Genomic DNA, 19919 nt, shown 5'->3' on the forward strand with positions numbered 1-19919 from the left:
GGAAAAACGTGCACAGATACATGGCTAAATACGTATCGAGCCTAAGGTTATCTGCAAATATTCACAACAATTAATGGTTGCAGATAATCAACAGTGAATGTAGGAAGTCGTTAGATTTCCCACGATGGTTCCTACAGCATTATTCTCCTTTCGAAGTATTGAAATGCAAGTAAAATCAACTTTACAGTGGTTTTTCAAAGCACACTATAAAAGTCTAAGATGCTTTAATAGCATATTCATAAAAGCACAAAATCGTATTTTAAAAATAATGAAAAAATATACTCAATACTCCCCGTCGGGGAATTGAACCCCGGTCTCCCGCGTGACAGGCGGGGATACTAACCACTATACTAACGAGGAAGCTACAATATCACGCCGGTCAAATATACTTAAGGCTACATCGAGGTTAAATGGCTGCATACGTGACATGTAAATTAGATTCACTATCCTTTACAACTATACCTCTGGTTATGAAATCGTCTTTCATGTATTTTAGTGCACTCAACATTACCCACTCGTAGATATTTATTTTGCTTTGGGGCGAGCTATTTGATTAAAGTAAGTCCTGGATATGAATGAACCTTTGCTTTTGTTGAACCATATCAGCAATAAACTCCATGAGAGATTGATTATCAGAAAAGAAGAAAACAATTTAAGCAGCAATTACTATTGTAATTTTAGATTCTATGTTTTTAGCTTAGCCATATAATTAAATCTTTGCATTGGATTTTTGCTATTTACATATTTAAAATAATTAAATTGACTTATAATAAAAGTGCTCGTAGAATATTGAGGTTCAAATAGCATTGTATATTAATTCCTACAATCGTAATAGTGTGGGGATTAACTTTGATATGCCCGTAAATTATAAAAATAAAAACTGTACAACTCGACCAGAACCAACTCCGAAAATACCCACACGAGTGCTCCTCTCCCACTACCCAAGTCTCTGAAATAAACTTGCTGCCACGCCATCAGCAAAAGCAGTGTTCCCGAGTGTGCTGGCTCACGATCTCCCCTCCCTTGCTTTTACCCTAGTAGTCTATTCGTTTTGCTTATCCCTTCCATAGTTACTGATTCTAACCTCTGCTTTTACCCCTAAGTTTTTTTTACTTTCTATAGCCAAAATTCTATCATATACCAAATTCGGTTTCTGGGGATTATTTGCAACACTTTTGCTAGATGCTCCTGGTTTTCTGGTTTAACAATTATTTTACCTTGCATGATATTGAGTTTCCCCCTTTAAATCTGGCAGGACCTTGCCATTCCCCAATCTAGAACTGCACTCCCCCCACGGTAAATATTGAGGGTAAAGAAGATTAAAATGCTGGGATCCACAATGACTTTGTAGCTATTCAACAAGTCAGATAGCAACCCTGGAGGACCAGAGTAAACATTTCAGTTGGTGACCTTTCGTCGAAACTGGAAATGTAAGAAAATAGTCAAATTGGAATATATTTCAGTAAGGGACATACTTTTCGACAAACCTGCTGGAGGTTTATTTTGAGGATATAACTGATAGGATAAAGAAAAATTAGTGAATGTGGTGCACTTGGATTTACAGAAAACCTTGATAATGGCTCACTAGAAAATGAATGTGCAAAAGTAAAGTGTATTGTATCGACATATATTTTAAATTAGTTCTGAAAGAGAAAATAGAGAGTAGGAATTATTGGGTCTTTTTAAAGATAGCGGGTGACAATTAGTGGGGTGATACAGGGATCAGTGTCTAGCCCAAAGCTTACCTTTATACGTTAATTATTTGGATGAGGGAACTGAGTATATTTCGAACTCCCAGAGGATGGTGAATTCTGGAATTTGCAACTACTTAAGGTTGTAGAAGCCAAGTTACTGAATTTTTTAAAAACACTGCAAAAGTCATGGAGTCACGGTCAATAAGTTTCTTGATGCAAAAGATATTAAAAGGTCTAGGAAAACGTGGGAATGTGTAACTGAGAGATAATCAGTCTTATTCATGTTGAGTAACAGAGCAGGCTTGAAGAGCTGAATGATTCACTCCTAATTGACAAGAGGAGTACTTTTCAAAGTACTGAATTTCAAAAGGAATTCAGATGCTGATTGAACAAAAAAAATGAGCACTAGTGATGACATAATATTTGCAGTCACGCACAAACCATATCTATGTGGTTTCCTCAGTGACCTCTATTTATGTATATGCATGTATTTTAAATATTTTGTATTTGGCTAAAGCTCATACAAAGGGTTTACAAATATAAGAAAATACAAAAACAAATACTCTCCCCAACACAAACTCTCCCCAACACATAATCAAGAATTGATTTAGTAATCTTGTCTGCAATTTTATTTTCAAGTGGAGGATTTTATCTGCAACACCAATACTGTAGAAATGACACCTTTAGGCCATATTGGTTGAATGACAGTTGAGGAACAAATCTACACTTTGGGCATTATGTGCTCCACCTTTACAATGAAAGCAAGATGTGCAATCTAATTGTTATGATAGTGGATATGGATATATCCCAAGGATCTAATCCTCAACACCCTAGAGTTTTGAAGAGTATTGTAGTTAAGGAGATAGTGGATGCTCAGGTTATCATTTCCAAAATTGTGCTGCTTCTGGAACTGTTCTTGCAAATCACAGGATCACAAATGTGACCTTATTTGCAAGAGGGAAAGAGAAAACAAGGAACTACTGATCAGCTAGATTAACATTAGTAGGAGGGAAAATGCTGGAATGTACAATGAAGTATATAATAATAGAAACATTAGGAAATTACATACGACCGAGTAGAAGCAGCATGAATTTATGAAAAGGAAATCATATTCAATAATTTTTAGTTCTTTGTGTGATTAGTGAAATAACTAAGGTGTAACCAGTGAATTTGTGGTAAAGTGTTGTATTTAATTTCAGAAGATTTTCAACCAAAGTTAGAGTACAATGAGTGTCATTTACTAACATAGATTGAGGATTGGTCCACAGAAAGCAAATAATGAGTAAACTGGTTTTTCTAGGGATGACAGGCTGTGACTAGAGGGGAAGTTAAGGTATTGGCGTTTGGATCCCAGTTATTCACAATCTGTATCAATATCTTGAGTGACGGGACCAAAGTTATGTTTTCAAGTATGTTGATAGCACAAACTCAGGTGGTAGCTTGAGTTGGAGAAAGAGGTAAAGAAGTTTCAAGGGGATATGGACAAACTAAATAGGTGGGTGAGATGGAATATTATATGGTAAGGTGTGAAAAACACCGATATGAAAAATGTGAAGGAAGGAACTGCAGATGCTGTTTTAAAACGAAGATAGACATGCTGGAGTAACTCAGCTGGACAGGCAGCATCTCTGGGTCATCAGCCAGAGAAGCTACTCTAATGAAAAATGTGAGGTCATCCACTTTGGTGGAAAGAAAAACAGAGAAATTGACTCTTTTTTCAATGAGAAATGTTGATCTTCAAAGCTGACGGGGAATCCTATGCAAATCACTGAAAACTAACGTACATCTGCATCAAGCAATTGGAAAGGCAAATGGTATGTTGGCCTCTATTAGAGGAGAATTTGAGTATAGTAAAGATGTCTAACTGCAGTTATACAGAGCTTGGTGAGACTAGACCTAGTGTATTATACGTATAATATTGTACAAGTATATACCTAGAATATACTTGTGAAAGAGGGAGCGAAATGTCCATGGAACATTTGCCATGTGGGAAGTGATTGAATAGACAATATTTACATTCTCAAAAGTTTAGAAGAAGAATCTCAGTGAAACTTACAAAATTCTTACAATATGGTGGATTTAGCGAGTATGGTTTCCCTGGCTAAGGGGCCTGGAATCACAATCACAAAATAAAAAATAGACAAGTTAGAACTGAAATTAAGATAAATGTCTTCACTCAGAGGATGGTGAATGTCTTCACTCAAAGCAAGAATTTCATTGTCTTATCTGGGACACATGACAATAAACTCTCTTGAATCTTGGTGTATCTTTGGAATTCTTTACTATGGAGAGTTGTGTATGCTCAATTATTAAATTAATCCAAAACAATAATAGATAGATTTCTGAATATTAAAGGGAATCAAGGGCTATGGGGAGAATGCAGCAAATAGCATAGAGACTCCAAAAACTAATGGCCTACTGTTTCTGATTCTTATGTTCTTAAATATGATCTTTATTTAAAAACAAACATGTGTTATTAATATCTATACCCAACAATGGAAATGAAAGAATGTTTAGAAAATGATCTTAATATATACAGGTTGTTGTAAGGTTGTTAAAGTACGGTCATAAAACAAGGCAGAAATTAATTATAGCTAACAAAAATTAACCACGGCTACTTTAGGTCATATACAACAAACAAAACAATTATGCAATGATAAATAATATATAACTGTGTATAAGTACGCTTTTAAAATTAACATGAAGATTATTATACAAATTAAATACCCACTTGCACACTAAAATACCTATTATTTCATAGTTCTTATTGATTTGATGAAATTTTCTAATAATATATGGGCACAGTTTGCATTTAGCAGTTATAAGTAATACAAAATTGTGTTAAAAATAGTCCCTTTTCATTAATTAGTGGCATTGTTTACTGCATCACCTCACCACCCTGCATCACTGCCTCCCTAACACCCCTTTAGGACGTGAATCGGTTCCTTTTCCGTACAATGTAGGTGAAAGGGGAAAATGAAAATAGCCCATCTGCCACTAACGCTAATTTTCATTGTCTGGCAGAGATCCAGAATCTCACTACAACCCCCAACAAAAGTAAAGGGATCTTTAACATTGGGTGAATAACAACCGGGCTGAGAAATTAGTTCTCCATACTAGCAATCAGTGGCCTACTCTCTCTGTAAATAGTCTCTCAAACTTGTGCAGATGGCGACGCTGCACCTGGGGACCAAAGCAATCAAGGCGGCAGAATTTAAGCAGCTGTGTTTAATTTAAATAAGAGTGAGCAAGATGGATTTGAGCTCTGGTATGCTTTGTGCATGATGCAAAACGATGTTGGATGTAATTTTTAAATCAAAAATAGAATGTATATTTTACCACAACTGGTTTTATTGGTCAAGCTGCACTTTTATGTAGCTGTGATAATAGTAGCCAGTGAATTTTCACAAGACGCCATAAAAACACTCATATATTGCTATGCAATTAATGGCCTGGAACTGATTTATTTTACCACAGTTGAGACATTGGTGCCATCTGAAGAGCAAGCAGTCTGGAAGACCCAGATGTAAGCATAATGAGACAGTTACATGGTTACTTCTGCTCGATTTCTATTTATATTTGTGAAATATTTTATCTCTTTATTTTCCAGGATAGAATAGCATGGCTACAGTGCACTACAATAAAATCAAAAGATAAAGCTGCTTCATTTTATTGTCATAGAGTTACAGACTCATATTATTATATCGTCATTAATCCTATATAAAGTGTATTAATTTTGGTTAAAAAAATTGCAATGGAATATTAGGTCATCATTAATTTGAAATGAGCCAATTTGAAAACATTAATGCAGAGTAATTTAGCCTTCAAGATGTGTAGCGTAACTATGCAGAAAGTTGCTGAATCAGAAACAGTTCGCTTTTGATAAGCAAACTGAAATAATTTCAAAACGCTAGAGTATGTTGGTGTTTTACTAACTGCAACAAAAAAATGAAACCAATGCAAAGGAACCTTCAGAAATCTCAATTATTTATGCCATCATAACATTTGCTGTTATTTTCCAAAATAACATGAACTTTACATCTGATTGCTTGCAGATAGGATTGCAGAGCTTCACGTTTTCATTGAGGTACTAATATAAATTAATTGTTGCCTTTGCACTACACATACAGGAACCACTGTCAAATTCACATCTGAATTTTGAAACATTTTCATAGACATACTTTGAAATAGGTTAACTGAAGTCTACAAATAAAATTTAATGGGAATGGTACTATATGATTACCCAATAATTTTAGATTTTGTTCTCAAATTCACGCATTCTGTTGTTCAATTATATTCTGATACATCTCAAAATCCATGAGAAGATAATTTTTTTGGGTGTCTCACATATGGTTGTAATTTGGCCCATCTATAAGGCTGCTCTCTCAATAGGAAATTTAAGAAACAGGAGATATTTTTAACTGCAAAGGCCACTTGAAGAAATTGTGTCAATTTCAGATTACTAGTTAATGACTGATTTTTTTTTTAAGATTGGTCTGTGTTTGAAAATAATAGCTTGAATTATGATGTCTTACATGTAAGAAGCAAAGTGAAATTAAAACTTTAAAAAATATGGGTAACATGCTAAACATTTATAATTTTGAATGGAAATTTCTCAGCTCTAATTGTTACTCAAATGTTTTTGTTATCACTCAGAGGGGTGGTGGGTATATGGAATGAGCTACCAGTGGAGGTAGTTGAGGCAGGTACAATAACAACATTTAAAAGACACTAGGACAGGTACATGGATAGAAAAGGTTTAGAGGGATATGGACCAAAATGGGATTAGTTTAGATGAGGCATTTTGGTTGGCAAGGACAAGTTGGGAGGAAGGGCATGTTCCTGTGCTGTATGACTATAATTCAAATTAAGTTGGCTGAATAGCATCACGATTTAACTAGTATAAACATGGAGGGGAACTAACACACATTTTAAAAGTATTTCAATGAAGAAGTTGCAATATGATGAGACATTTAAGACCAGGTATTTTTATCGAGCAAAGGGTACTTTCTACATATCTGAAAGCAATGTTGACAGCCTAGCAAAGCTCAGCAACATTCATATTTCTACCATACAGATATAACAATAAATGGCCGAGTAAAATACAAACAGAGATTACCTTTGTAGGTCTTAGTCTGTAAATATCATAATTTGGCTTGAGCATGCATCTTCTGTCTATTTATGTCTATTCTGTTTAAGATAGCTCTCACACATCAGATATTAAGTAACACCTCATACATTTCCAATTTTCAGAAAAACTCAACAATATGGTAGTCACACATCAGCTGGATCGTACAACCGATCTTCCTACAAAGCTGGATATCAATCTCCAATTTCAAGCATGTAAACTTACTCAATGTAAGACAATTGGATTTTATAGTTTTATTAGGATATACTATCCACATTTTGGCAACAGAATTTTACCAAAAGACTCATACGTCGGTTCAGATTTTCCTAACAATATAGGAGGAAATTATTTAATGAGACGTAGTTACCCCTATTTAGCACAAATTACACATCAATTTCAGGCATGGCCAGTTGTGTGATTAAACATTGTTTTTGCATGTCCTATTCGGCATATACTATTACAATGTTGCTTTAACGGTGTGATTCACTTTTAAATGCACACAAAATGTGGGGCGGGGGGGGGGGCGAATAGACTAAACGGCCTGGGGTTGTTTTTTATTGAAAATATGTGAATATAGATAGGCCTTTCAAATTATGCAATGAACTATGGGATATCAAAAAATGAAATTGGGACTTTTTTTAAATCAAGAGAATGGTGTTAATGTGGAATCTATAGGAGCTATAGAAATGAATTTCAAGCGATAATTAGATAAATAAAATGGCAAATAATGGATGTGAATATTCTTAGATGGCTATATGAGATTAAGAAACACTGGAAATAATGTACTAGGTAGCCTTTCTATTACAGTAAATGTTATTTAATCCTTGTATGCTAGAGGACAACTAAACTCCAAAAATCCAGCAGTACTTTTTATGTATTGCAAAATGACTTCTCCAGAATTAAATATTAACTTTCACTAGCAGGAAGTCCCAGATTCAGATCCACATTTATTGTCACATGCACCAATTAAGGTACAGTGATATTTGAGTTACCATGCAACCAAACAATTAAAAGAACACAACACAATTAAAAAGATCAATAGAACGTAACATAAACATCCACCACAGATCACTGTGATGGAAGGCAATAAAGTTCAGTCAATCTTCCTCCTTTGGTTCACCCGTGTTTTGGGCCTTGACCCTCCGCAGTCACCGCTATGGACGGCCCAATGTACAAGCCCTCTCATCAGGATGATCGAAGCTCTGATGTCGGGACGGATGGAACACACTTCGCGGCTTGGAGTGCCCGAATCGGCCACTTTCTTACCGGAGACCGCGGCTTCTCGATGTTATAGGCCGCAGGCAGGCCAGCGGTCGGAGCACTTCTCCGGCAAGGGATCCCTGGCTCCGGGATGGTAAGGTCCGCTCTACTCCTGATGCTAGAAGCTCCACAGACCGTGGCTTCACGATGTTAAAGTTAGCCTTTCTTCTGGCTCCGCGATGGAAGTGGAAACTGTCCACTGGTAATTATTATTGGGTTTTTTAAGAACCAAAGCTTCAAGTTCATTTTTCCCTGCTTTCAGCTCTCAATCCTGTTGTTTTTACATTAGGCAGGAAATGGTGTTGGGTAGACTGAAGGCTGATAAATCCCCAGGGCCAGATGGTCTGCATCCCAGGGTACTTAAGAAAGTGGCTCTAAAAATTGTGGACACATTGGTGATCATTTTCCAATGTTATATAGATTCAGGATCAGTTTCTGTGTATTGGAGGGTAGCTAATGTTATCCCACTTTTTAAGAAAGGCGGGAGAAAGAAAACAGGGAATTATAAAAGATGAAATAGCGGCACTTTTGGATAGCAGTAAAAGGATCGGTCTGAGCCAGCATGGATTTACGAAGGGGAAATCATGCTTGACTAATCTTCTGATATTTTTTGAAGATGTAACTAGGAAAATGGACAAGGGAGAGCCAGTGGATGTGGTGTACCTGGTGTACTTTAGAAAGTATTTGATAAGGTCCCACATAGGAGATTAGTGGGCAAAATTAGAGCACATGGTATTGGGGGTATGGTACTGACAGGGATAAAAAATTGGTTGGCAGACAGGAAACAAAGAGTAGGGATTAATGGGTCCCTTTCAGAATGACAGGCAGTGACTAGAGGGGTACTGCAAGGCTCAGTGCTGGGACCGCAGCTATTTACAATATACATCAATGATTCAGATCAAGGGATTCAAAGTAACATTAAAATTTGCAGTTGACACCAAACTGGGTGGCAGTGTGAACTGTGAGGAGGATGCTCTGAGGATGCAGGGTGATTTGGACATGTTGGGTGAGTGGGTGGATGCATGGCAGATGCAGTTTAAGATGGATAAAAGTGAAGTTTTCCACTTTGGTGGCAAAAACAGGAAGGCAGATTATTATCTGCATGGTGTCAAGTTGGGAAAAGGGCAAGTACACAGAGATCTGGGGGATCGTGTTCATCACTCACTGAAAGTAAGCATGCAGGTACAGCAGGCAGTGAAGAAAGCTAATGGCAAGAGGAGTTGAGTATAGAAGCAAAGAGGTCCTTCTGCAGTTGTACCGGGGCCCTAGTGAGACCACACCTGGAGCATTGTGTGCAGTTTTGGTCTTCAAATTTGAGGAAGGACATTCTTGCTATTGAGAGAGTGCAGCATAGGTTCACGAGGTTAATTCCCGGGATGGCGAGACTGTCATGTGTTGATTAAATGGTGCGGCTGGGTTTGTATACTCTGGAATTTAGAACGAGAGGGGATCTTATTGAAACATATAAGATTATTAAGGGATTGGACATGCAAGAGGCAGGAAACATGTTCCCGATGTTGGGAGAGTCCAGAACCAGGGGCCACAGTTTAAGAATGGGTAGGCTTAAGAACGGAGATGATGAAAAACATTTTCACCCAGAGTTGTGAATCTGTGGAATTCTCTGCCTCAGAAGGAAGTGGAGGCCAATTCTCTGGATGCTTTCAAGAGAGTTAGATAGAGCTCTTAAAGATATCGGAGTCAGGGGATATGGTGAGAAGGCAGGAATGGGGTACTGAATGTGGACAAATGGCCTACTCCTGCACCTATTGTCTATTGTTTTCTCTCTAATTCACTTCATTTTGATGATTTTTGCATTGATTTTATTCTTTGTAAGTATACTTATTGTGTAGACTTTCCAGTGACCATTATTAATTCTTCCATCGTTTTAGTTAAGGAAGTACACCATTGCTTTTGAATTAATTTATAGCGATAGAGCGTAGCTACTAAGACCTATGTTTACTTCTATCCTAGTTACCCCTGAGAAGATAATAAAAAATTTGAAGCGTCAATTAATCTTTAAGTATTTTTATATCTTGTTGTTTTTTTGGTATGACTGCATGGTAAATCAAATTTCACTGTACCTCGGTACACGTGACAATAAAGGGCCATTGTGGAATATTTCAATCAAGATGACACATGGAAGAAATCCTCTGGTTATGACATTTCTCTACACTGCAAATCACTTGCTTGGTAGTGAGTTTCAGAATTGTGCAGTAGAATTAAAGATTTCAGAAAGCTAATGTCATTGTCTTTTGTTTACGGTACATATTTAAGATAGGTATGCCAGTGGTGGAGGCTTAAATGTTTAGAGTGGTAGATGGGGAGTCGATCATTTGCGCTGCCTTGTCCTAGATGGTGTTAATCTTCTTAAACGCTGAAGCTTCTTTTAAGTGTTGAACATTCCAATACATTCCTGACATGCTTTGTGCATGGTGGAAAAGTTTCGAGAAGGGAGGCAAGACTCCAACGTGGATTACAGATATGCCACAAAGTAGTCTATTTATAGAATGAAAGGACACTTATCTTCCTACCATTGATGTTAAACTAATTGGAATATACTTCCTAAAATCTTGTTCACCTATCTCTTTTCTAAACATAGTAACTACATCGGATGTACAGTATTATGGCACTAGAGGTAAAGGAGCAGACACAGAACCCTGATGGGTGAGTTTAAAAGTACAGAGTGCTGGTGAGTTTAACAGCCCTGGAACCAGTCCCAGTGAGTGTAAGCACAAATTCGGTTTAAACAAAGAGCCATTATTTTTTTTTTAAGCAGTAAATAATTTAATAGTAAAAATATATTCTTTGTTAACTGGGTTATTCTGATAAAGCTGAGCACCTCCGATCCATGAGTCACCGATTCTTGCCACATGGGAAGTCCAAGGTGTATCCCTTGTCTGACAAATCATATAGGTCATGTCATCAACTCCAACAGCTTGAGGTCCAGGTTTTGGAGCTCGATCAGCAGCCAATGTCACTGTTGTGAGATTAATGTGGATATGTTTTATGGAAGATAAGAAATGAATAACTACCAAATTAAAAAAAACACAGGTAGGTGGTTCAATCTGTCTGGGGGCCAGCTTGTTAACAAATAGGTACTTTTCAATGCTGACATTTCTACTGGGAAGTGCAGCCAGAGCCGAGACTGTACTTCTATGAATCACTGAACTGTGCAGGTAGGAGAAAGGTTGCAGCAATAGGTAAAGGGAAATCTGTACCTGTTAGTGGAGATTCTTTTTTTGTCACTGCAGATATGGTTCTAGAATAAGTTTTATTACACAAACAAACTTCAATCAAAAAATATGTGGAAGGGAGAAATGGTTGTCTAAAAACTGCAAAAGCTAGAATAAAAGTAAAACAGAAAATGTTGCAAATACTCAGATCAAGATATAATCTGTGGGAAGAGGTAATGTGTCAGGACAAAGATACTTCAACTTCTATCTGTAAAAAACTGTTTCACCTCCTGTTCAATATGGCCTAACCCATTGAGTAGTTCTCGATGATTAGAAAAGGCTAGTATAATTTGGTTAGCAAAGCAAATTATGTCTACTAGAAATAATAGGGCATTGTTGAGCAAAAAGCATCCGATGTAGTAAATATAGATCCCCAACACCTAATAAAGTACTGTATTACTGATGTGCTATCATAGAAAGCAATTATGCAAAAGTGATTGTAGGAGCATTGGATGTTTATCAAAATCAGTATTTTTTCTGCCTGTGCCATGTTTTTCCCCATGGATTGGTACAATGGGTTAGAAGGCAAATTCTGGGAGATAGATATATGAATTGGTAGCAAGACGAAAAAACGGAACGTTAATTCAAAGTATGTGGCTAAAATATAGTGGCGTGACTAATTTTTAAACACAAGGATAGTAGCAAGGGCAGATTCATCTCAAACAAAATTTAGACCCATCGTCTTCTTCTGTACTTCAATTTCTATTTCATATTAATATACCTCACCTGCCTTGTCCCCAGATTATAATGCACAACTGCAATTTATTTACTCACGTTTTCTATTTTATACTCATTCTTCTAGATCAGCATATTAGAAAATACATCTACTGGCTTTGTAAGCTGCAGACACACTTATCATTATACAATTTCGCTGCTGGAAAATGGAAGGGGCACGGTGTGCTTTTAAACAATACCTTTAAGAAAACTGGGAGGTTCATATCCAGAAAGCCGACCTATAGTTAATGTGAGCTTCACCAGTGGGTAAATTAAATGGTGAAAATCTTGTGGAGTTTACCTTATAGTAATAAAAATCTTCATCCAAATGTCGTGGCAAATTTGGATGTGTGTACGATTTGTCCTTTAAAAAAAACTAAAATAGGCATTAAAACATAAAAGAATCTAAGAGGAAGATATACACAAGAACTTGAATTCGGAGCAAAAAACAGCTGGAGGAACTCAGTGGGTCAAACAGTACCTGTGGGTATGGAGAGAAATTAAAAGAAAAACTTTATTCATAAAACACAATACATACAAAAATAGTGCATGGCTCTTTACATTCATAGTATTGTTCGGCCTATGCATTCGGTGTTGATGTTCTACACATTTGTTTGGGCAAAGCACCACTGTCACACAAACTAACACTAGACTTCTACACCCTACTTAAGCCCTCAATGTCTGGTTGAAAAAGTACCCAAGACTGCAGTCCTTCCCCAGTCTTGGCATTGGCTGCACCATGGTTCCTCAGCCAAACAGTAGCATTCCCTGACGGACATCTTGTACTGGAAGACATTTTGGGTAAATCGAACAGCATCCACACAAAGATTGATATCTTTCATCAGCACTTGATGCCTGACTTGGTAACATGCCCCTCGGAACACCCCATAAATCAGAGTCCTCTGTTGCACAGCTACTCAGGATGAACCTGAGCAAGTGAACAAGTCAAAATGCTTCTTTCTCTAGACCTTCCTTACACATATAGTCCACAAAGAGGCGGGTGTCTGTTTCGTCCTTATCACAACCTTAAAGGTGGCGTATTAGGAGTGTGATTCTGACCATACAGGAATGATCGGACAGGGAGGGCCCTTCTCACCAATAGCCAAGCATGGGTGGATGTACTTAGTCTGTTTCGTCCTTAACACAACCTTAAAGGCCTTGGTGTTGTTGAGTTCTGGTATTGAGGTATTCTGTTTAGGGAATCACTTCACGTTTCAAATTGAGATGTTGCATCAGGACTGAGAGTGGAGAGAGAAAATAGCCAGTACAGAGCAAAGATCTTTGGTATAGTGAGACAGGGGTGGGTAGGTGATAGGTGGACTGAGGAGGGCCAAAGGATGATAGGTAGAAGGGAAAATAATTGAGGTTGGGAAACAGAGAGCACCATGGGCAATAGTGAAAGTAGACATGGAAAAAAAATGATAAAGGCTGGTAGGGGGAGGGTGATAAGGGACACAAGGGCTACAAGTGCTAGAATTTTATAAAGGAAATAATGGGAATCATTAAGGCGGGGGAGAAGGGCAGATAGAACAGATAGGCAAGGGGTGACAGCGGAAGAAGTGCGTGGGTAGTAGACAGACAGGAAGGGGATAAAAATATAATCTGATTTTCTCTCAAGACTTTATTTCCTATAAAGCTGTACAAGAATTAAAATGACTGTAGCAAATTAAGCCGAGCCAAATTCTGGAACCAATCTATTCAAATGTGAAGGTGTTAAATGGAACTGTGGGTGGTGCAAGGTTTAATGTTCACCTCCCCTAGAAGATAATCTGGAAAGTTTCATCTAAAACATATCAAATTATAGAGGTAATAAGTACAGGCAAAAATCTTGACAAATGTTCAAGTATGTTAAATATAACAGAATGGTAGACCACTGGAAGACAATCATTCAAAATGAATTGAAACAAAACTGAAAAAGCTCTAAAATTGCAGATTAAAAATGAGTAATTCCATGAGATTGTTGTTCAGAAAAAGTTATGTACTAGAAGAATACCAAATAAAGCTGCCCGGGTTCTAATAAATGCATTTTATGCTTGAAATAGATATGAAAAATAATTATTTCTATTCTAAGATCAATTCATACCTACTAAAACCAAATTCTAGAATAATTCTCCAATTATGTGAATTTTCTCAAGGGTTTTCTCATATACAATTTTCTTCAGAATTTTAACTCCATGCCAGACATAAAATCAGGACTAGACCACCAACTTTCAAAGGCTTCACAAGTAATGTTTACTTGTAATTCAATTAACTAGTCTGGATTTAATCCAAAAAAGTGGAAGTATATTTTTAAAAATTGTAAATCAAACACACTATTATGCTTGAGTATTAAGAGGTGATGTAGCTGAAGAAGCCCCGTCAGGTTAGGTATTACACACAGGTATTACACAATAAATTCAGTTTGCAAAACAACATTCTTACTTCCTTTGCTATCTGACCATACCTAGCCAGTCACGACAATGTAATTCAAGACGGGCTCATACTCTACTGTGCAGGTAGGCTCATACTCTACTGTGCAGGTAATTTACTCATTCTACAATTTTCTCTGGAAACAAAACAAATAATTTACCATTGGACGCTCACATTTTTAAAGTAAAACTTACATGGATAATCCATTGTTAATACAAACAGTGTTTCATCTTTGCGGTATTTAGATTCAGGTATGATTAAGGAACTTTGGAAGAGTTTATTAAATCACCTCAATTCGCCAAATTCATCCAACTCGCAACAAATATTCAGAAGGATTACTTTAAAATATTTTTGAAAATGCACCACTGGTGAATCTTTTGCAATCATGTTTTATTCACCAATAAATCATTTAGGTCAATGCAAATTTCCTTCATTCACCCCCCCCCCCCCCGTATTAATCGCATTTTTAGTTATTTCAGCCATGACACAATTGACATATTCAGCCATTCCTCCGAGTCAATTGGTTTCATTTTCATATGCGTTCAGGTTTCACCAGTTATTCTGGGTGCCTGTTTTGATGCCTCCAAGCACACTGTCCCAACTCAAGCAAGGTAATGGCAAAGTTGATTTACTGCAAGAAATTCAAGTTAAGTACATGTCAAAAATCATACACATCTCTAATATCAGAAGGTGGTTCACAGCCACTTACTCTGAATTTCTAAACAAGGTAACTTAACCTCTTACCATCCTGACCACCTGTGCCAGGCAAACAGCTGTGAATCCCTTGTACAATTACTGAATCACATTTACATAATGTTGATGTAATCGCTGTACATATCAAATGCCCCTACCCAAAGAAAAGAAACAAGACCTTGCTTGATATTAAAAACGGCTTTAATTTGAAGAAATGGCAATACAATGTTAGTTAATACAAATGACATTAATTCCAGATATGTACTTTAAATTAAACTTGATAGCACCGGTGCAGTTTTAACAGGTTAATAAGTTAACAGCAAACTTAACATCCTATAAATAATTGGCATGTATTTTGGTTCGCTGCCCTACTCAGGGCCGTAATCATTTTGTACTGCATTGCAAGAAACAAATATTGATTAAAAGTTTATGGGAGAAGGGAAGCTATGTAAACAGTGGCAAAGAGTAGATGATCTGTTTGGAGATACAAGGAGCTGCAGAAGGTAGAATCTTGAGCAAAGAGGAGTGACTCAGCAGGTCAGGAAGCATCCATGCAGGGAATGGGCAGGCGAGGTTTTGGGTCAGGGCTCTGCTTCAGACTGATTCTACAAGGAACAGCATATGCTGGATCTTTTGTTTACTCCCTAGTCCATACAATATGCCTTATAAAACATCCTCGCATTGAAATAAAGCACCAAAGTCTCTCTAAATTGGTCTTTGCCACAAAATACAGTGTCTTTTTTTTAAATGTCGTCTTTGGAAGCACACACATTTATAATAGGCTATATAACAAAGGACCACGAAGAATCATACTTGACAGTACATTCGACATAAATCAAATAACCCATAACATCCTATGACTGGAATTTGTGTAGGATAGGGGTCAAGCAAAGGCCTACAAACAACCGGTGTTGCAAATCGCAAAATTTTTAGAAAAGCAAAACATAAATCCCGTGCAATGCACAATACAATTAGTTTAAACTTGCAAAGAGAAAAGTCCAAATATAGAATATTAGACGAATTACTCTGACAGCCAGTGGATGTTGCAATGGTGTCTCGGAGGAGTCAATCACCAGCACTAGCAAGGCAGTAGCTTGCGCAGTTATCTCCATACTGGGCAGTGTCACAGACCCTTCCAACAACACAAACTACTACCTCAGCCAGTGGACTGGTTTAAAAATCACACGTTCACAAACACGGGAGGGAAAGAGGGCATCCCGTTACAGCTCGTCGTCTTCATCCTCAAGCAGCAGCAGCTCTTTTAAAACGTCCACTCCCTGCATCATACAGTCCACAGACATAAATCCCCAACCTCCTCCACTGCCACCACCTGAAAGCCGCAAGGTTCATTTTCAAAAGGCATCACATTTTAAAAGAAAATCAACAACGTGCAACCATGACGGCGAGCTGGTGAATGCAATCACCGCAGTGCTCTCCCTCCCTCCCTCCCTCCCTCTCTCATTGAATGCAACCCTTTGTAAACCCAACCCATTGTCAGCTTCACGATCCTCTGGGACAAGGGTAATTTTTTTTTTCTCTGAGGGGAAAATTACCGGGTGGTAATTTTTTTACGGCTGGGGAAGACAGAAAAAAAAGGACAAAAAGCAATTTTTAAAGCATCCAGCGAACCCGAAAAACAAATAAAACCTCAGAGGGTCGACGCAGCGACGATCGCCCCGCTAACGATCGTCGTCCACTGATGGACGACGACCTTCCCCCCCCCCCCTCTCCCCTCTCCCTCTCGCGTGCGAGGCGAGCAGCGCAACGGCTCAGGGCGCGCGAGCCCGCCACCGCCGCCCGGCCCGGTGACACGTGCCCACCCACCCTCGCGGCAGCCGCAGTCGCTGCCGCAGGGAGCGGGGTGATGGTCATCAACCGCCCGCAGGTGAAAGGAAATAATAAATCATAGAGATATAATATATATATATATATATATAGAGAGAGAGAGTGAGATATAAAGAGAGTGAGATAGATCGCGCCCAAAACGGTGAGGGAATGAAGGCGGCGGAAAGGAATAATTCCCGCCCATCGAGGAACCGGCTCTCACCGCCCAACTCACCCGTCGTTTGCCGCCTCTCCACGAGTCCCCGTCACCGCGATCGGTCACTTTATAATAACATTTTTTTTGTATGTGTGTGGAGGAAAGAAAGAATGCGAGTGTGACGACCGGCGGTCGGGCGGGCGTCCGTTATCCATTCTTTTTTCCTCTCGTTCTGCGTCAGGCGACCTCTCCCCCCCCACTGGCCCACAGGCCACTCCCCCTCCCCCCGCGCGTCACTCCTCGGCCAATCGGGCTCGCGGCCGCCGACACGCCCCCTCCCTCCGCTCATGACGTCAGGGATTCACCCCGCAGTCCCCGCGCCGGGCCGTCACGTGACCCTCCCCAGAAGCGCGCCATTTTCGCACCATTAAAACTTTGGCTTTGTGCTCACGGCGAACTAAACCGATGTTCCTACCAAACCCAAAGAGAAAAAAACGGTGAATTCAAATTAAATGCGAATATGGACGTGAAAAGGGGCCTGCATCAAAATGTGTCAGTCACTAGCCAAATTAGCAATATAAAATATAGTATTTTATAAATATTTACTATTTTTGTAAACCAGCATCTGTAGTCCCTTGTATCCACTCCATACGTATTTTCTAACGCTTTATGACTATATTAATTGTTCTCATTCTATATTGCATTGGCTCAATTAGTTGCTCATACTGAGCTAATGTTTGCACAGTTCTACAACAGGATTCATTTGTAAGTAGATGCAAAAATACTGGATGATTTTCCTTTTAGAAACCCAGAGGACTAAACTAACAATCCAGAGGTATGAGTTCATATCCCATCGTGGCAGCTGCGGAATTTAATGTTCTGGAATTTACAAACCAACTGGTCTTGAAACCACCGGACAGTTGTGGAAACTAGTTTCTGATTCACGAATGCCGTTTATCTCAAATCAAAAGATTTTCAGTGAGACTCATCCACTACAGATGCAGCTCCTATCTATTTCATGTGTCTTTTGCAAGAATGATGCTTCCTGGTTAGGCCAATGCGACTAGGGACCTTCAACACTAAATATAACTCAATGTGACTAGGGACCTTCAAGGAATTAGCTTATAGACCACTGGGATCTCTTCTGGGTTAGGGGGTGACCTATACAAGTTCAAGTTACATTTATTTTCACATGCACCAATTGGTACAGTGAGATTTGAGTTACCATACAGCCATACAAATAAAAAGAACACAATACACGATAGAATTTAACATCAACATCCTACACAGCGGAATCAGCGTTTCCCACTGTGATGGAAGGCAATAAAGTTCAGTCATCTTCCTCTTGTTCACCCGTGGTCGGGGGCTTTTGAGCCTAAGGACGGCCCGATGTACAAGCCCTCTCGCTGGGATGATCGGAGCTCCGACGTCGGAATGGAATAACACACTCAGCGGCTTGGAGTTTCCGAATCGACCGCTTCCGAAGTCCACAGGCCGAGCTGGGCGGAGCTCCAACACTGGCGATCCCCGGCAAGGGATCCCAGGCCTCCGCGATGTTAAAGTCAGCGCTGCGCCCGCGGCTGGAAGCTCAGCAGACCACAGCTCCACGGTGTTAAAGGGATGGATTACACCTTAACTGGAGGGGGACCAACGTTCTGGCAGGAAGGTTTGCTAGTGCTACACCTGTGGGTTTAAATTAAATAGTGGGGGGGAGGGATTGGCAAATCGGGAGTATAAAGATGGAGTTAAAAGGAAAGCGAGTACAGGTAAAGTTACATAAGACTCCCAAAGTATTGGGAAGGAGAGTTCGAGAAGGGGGCAAGAGAGTAAGGTTATGGCCAATAGTGACTGGTGTGAGAGGGGAGGTGAATACCGGTCAAAGTGTTGTTTATGAATGCGCGAAGTATAAGAAATAAAGTGGATGAGCTTGAGGCTCAGTTAGAAATTGGCAAGTATGATGTTGTGGGAACTACAGAGACAAGGTTGCAAGAGGACCAGAGCTGGGAACTGAATATTCAAGGGTGTACGTCCTATCGAAAAGGCAGGCAGGTAGGCAGAGGGGGTGGGGAAGCTCTGTTAGTGAGGAATGAAATTCAGTCCCTTGAGAGGGGTGACATAGAATTAGGAGATGCAGAATCAGTATGGATAGACATGAGGAATTGTAAGGGTAAAAAGACCCTAATGGGACTTATCTACAGGCCCCCATACAGTAGCCTGGATATAGGGTGCAAATTGAAACAAGTTAAAATTGGCATGTCGTAAAGGTAATATTACGGTTGTTATGGGGGATTTCAACATGCAGGTAGACTGGGTAAATCAGGTTGGTACTGGACCCCAAGAAAGGGAGTTTGTTGAGTGCCTCCATGATGGAATCTTAGAGCAGCTTGTACTGGAGCCTACCAGGGAGAAGGCAATTCTGGATTTAGTGTTGTGTAATGAACCGGATTTGATAAAGGAACTTGAGGTTAAGGAGGCATTAGGAGGTAGTGACCATAATACAATTTGAGAGGGAGAAGGGTAAATCGGAGGTGTCAGTATTACAATTGAATAAAGGGGACCATGGAGCCATGAGGAAGGAGCTGGCCAAAGTTGACTGGAAAGATACCCTCGCAGGGATGACAGTGGAACAACAATGGCAGGTATTTCTGGGAATAATACAGAAGATGCAGGATGAGTTCATTCCAAAGAGGAAGAAAGATTCCAAGGGGAGTAAGGGGCGACCGTGGCTGACAATGGATGTCAGGGATAGTATAAAAATAAAAGAGAAGTACAACAGAGCAAAGATGAGCAGGAAGCCAGAGGATTAG

General features: G+C 39.2%; 1 long non-coding RNA gene and 1 other non-coding gene across 2 annotated transcripts; both read right to left on the bottom strand.

Annotated features, from left to right (window-relative positions):
* Positions 1-288: 288 nt before the first annotated feature.
* trnad-guc lies at positions 289-360 on the bottom strand. The gene has a single exon. It is a non-coding gene; the product is annotated as a tRNA-Asp (tRNA).
* A 14954-nt stretch (positions 361-15314) lies between these two features.
* Positions 15315-17387, bottom strand: LOC116984043. The gene is made up of 2 exons (XR_004414865.1): positions 17191-17387; positions 15315-16461 (listed from the first exon to the last, which is right to left on the bottom strand). It is a non-coding gene; the product is annotated as an uncharacterized LOC116984043 (long non-coding RNA).
* Positions 17388-19919: the final 2532 nt, after the last annotated feature.

Source organism: Amblyraja radiata, chromosome 19 (genome assembly GCF_010909765.2).
Source record: "Amblyraja radiata isolate CabotCenter1 chromosome 19, sAmbRad1.1.pri, whole genome shotgun sequence".
Lineage (NCBI taxonomy): Eukaryota > Metazoa > Chordata > Chondrichthyes > Rajiformes > Rajidae > Amblyraja > Amblyraja radiata.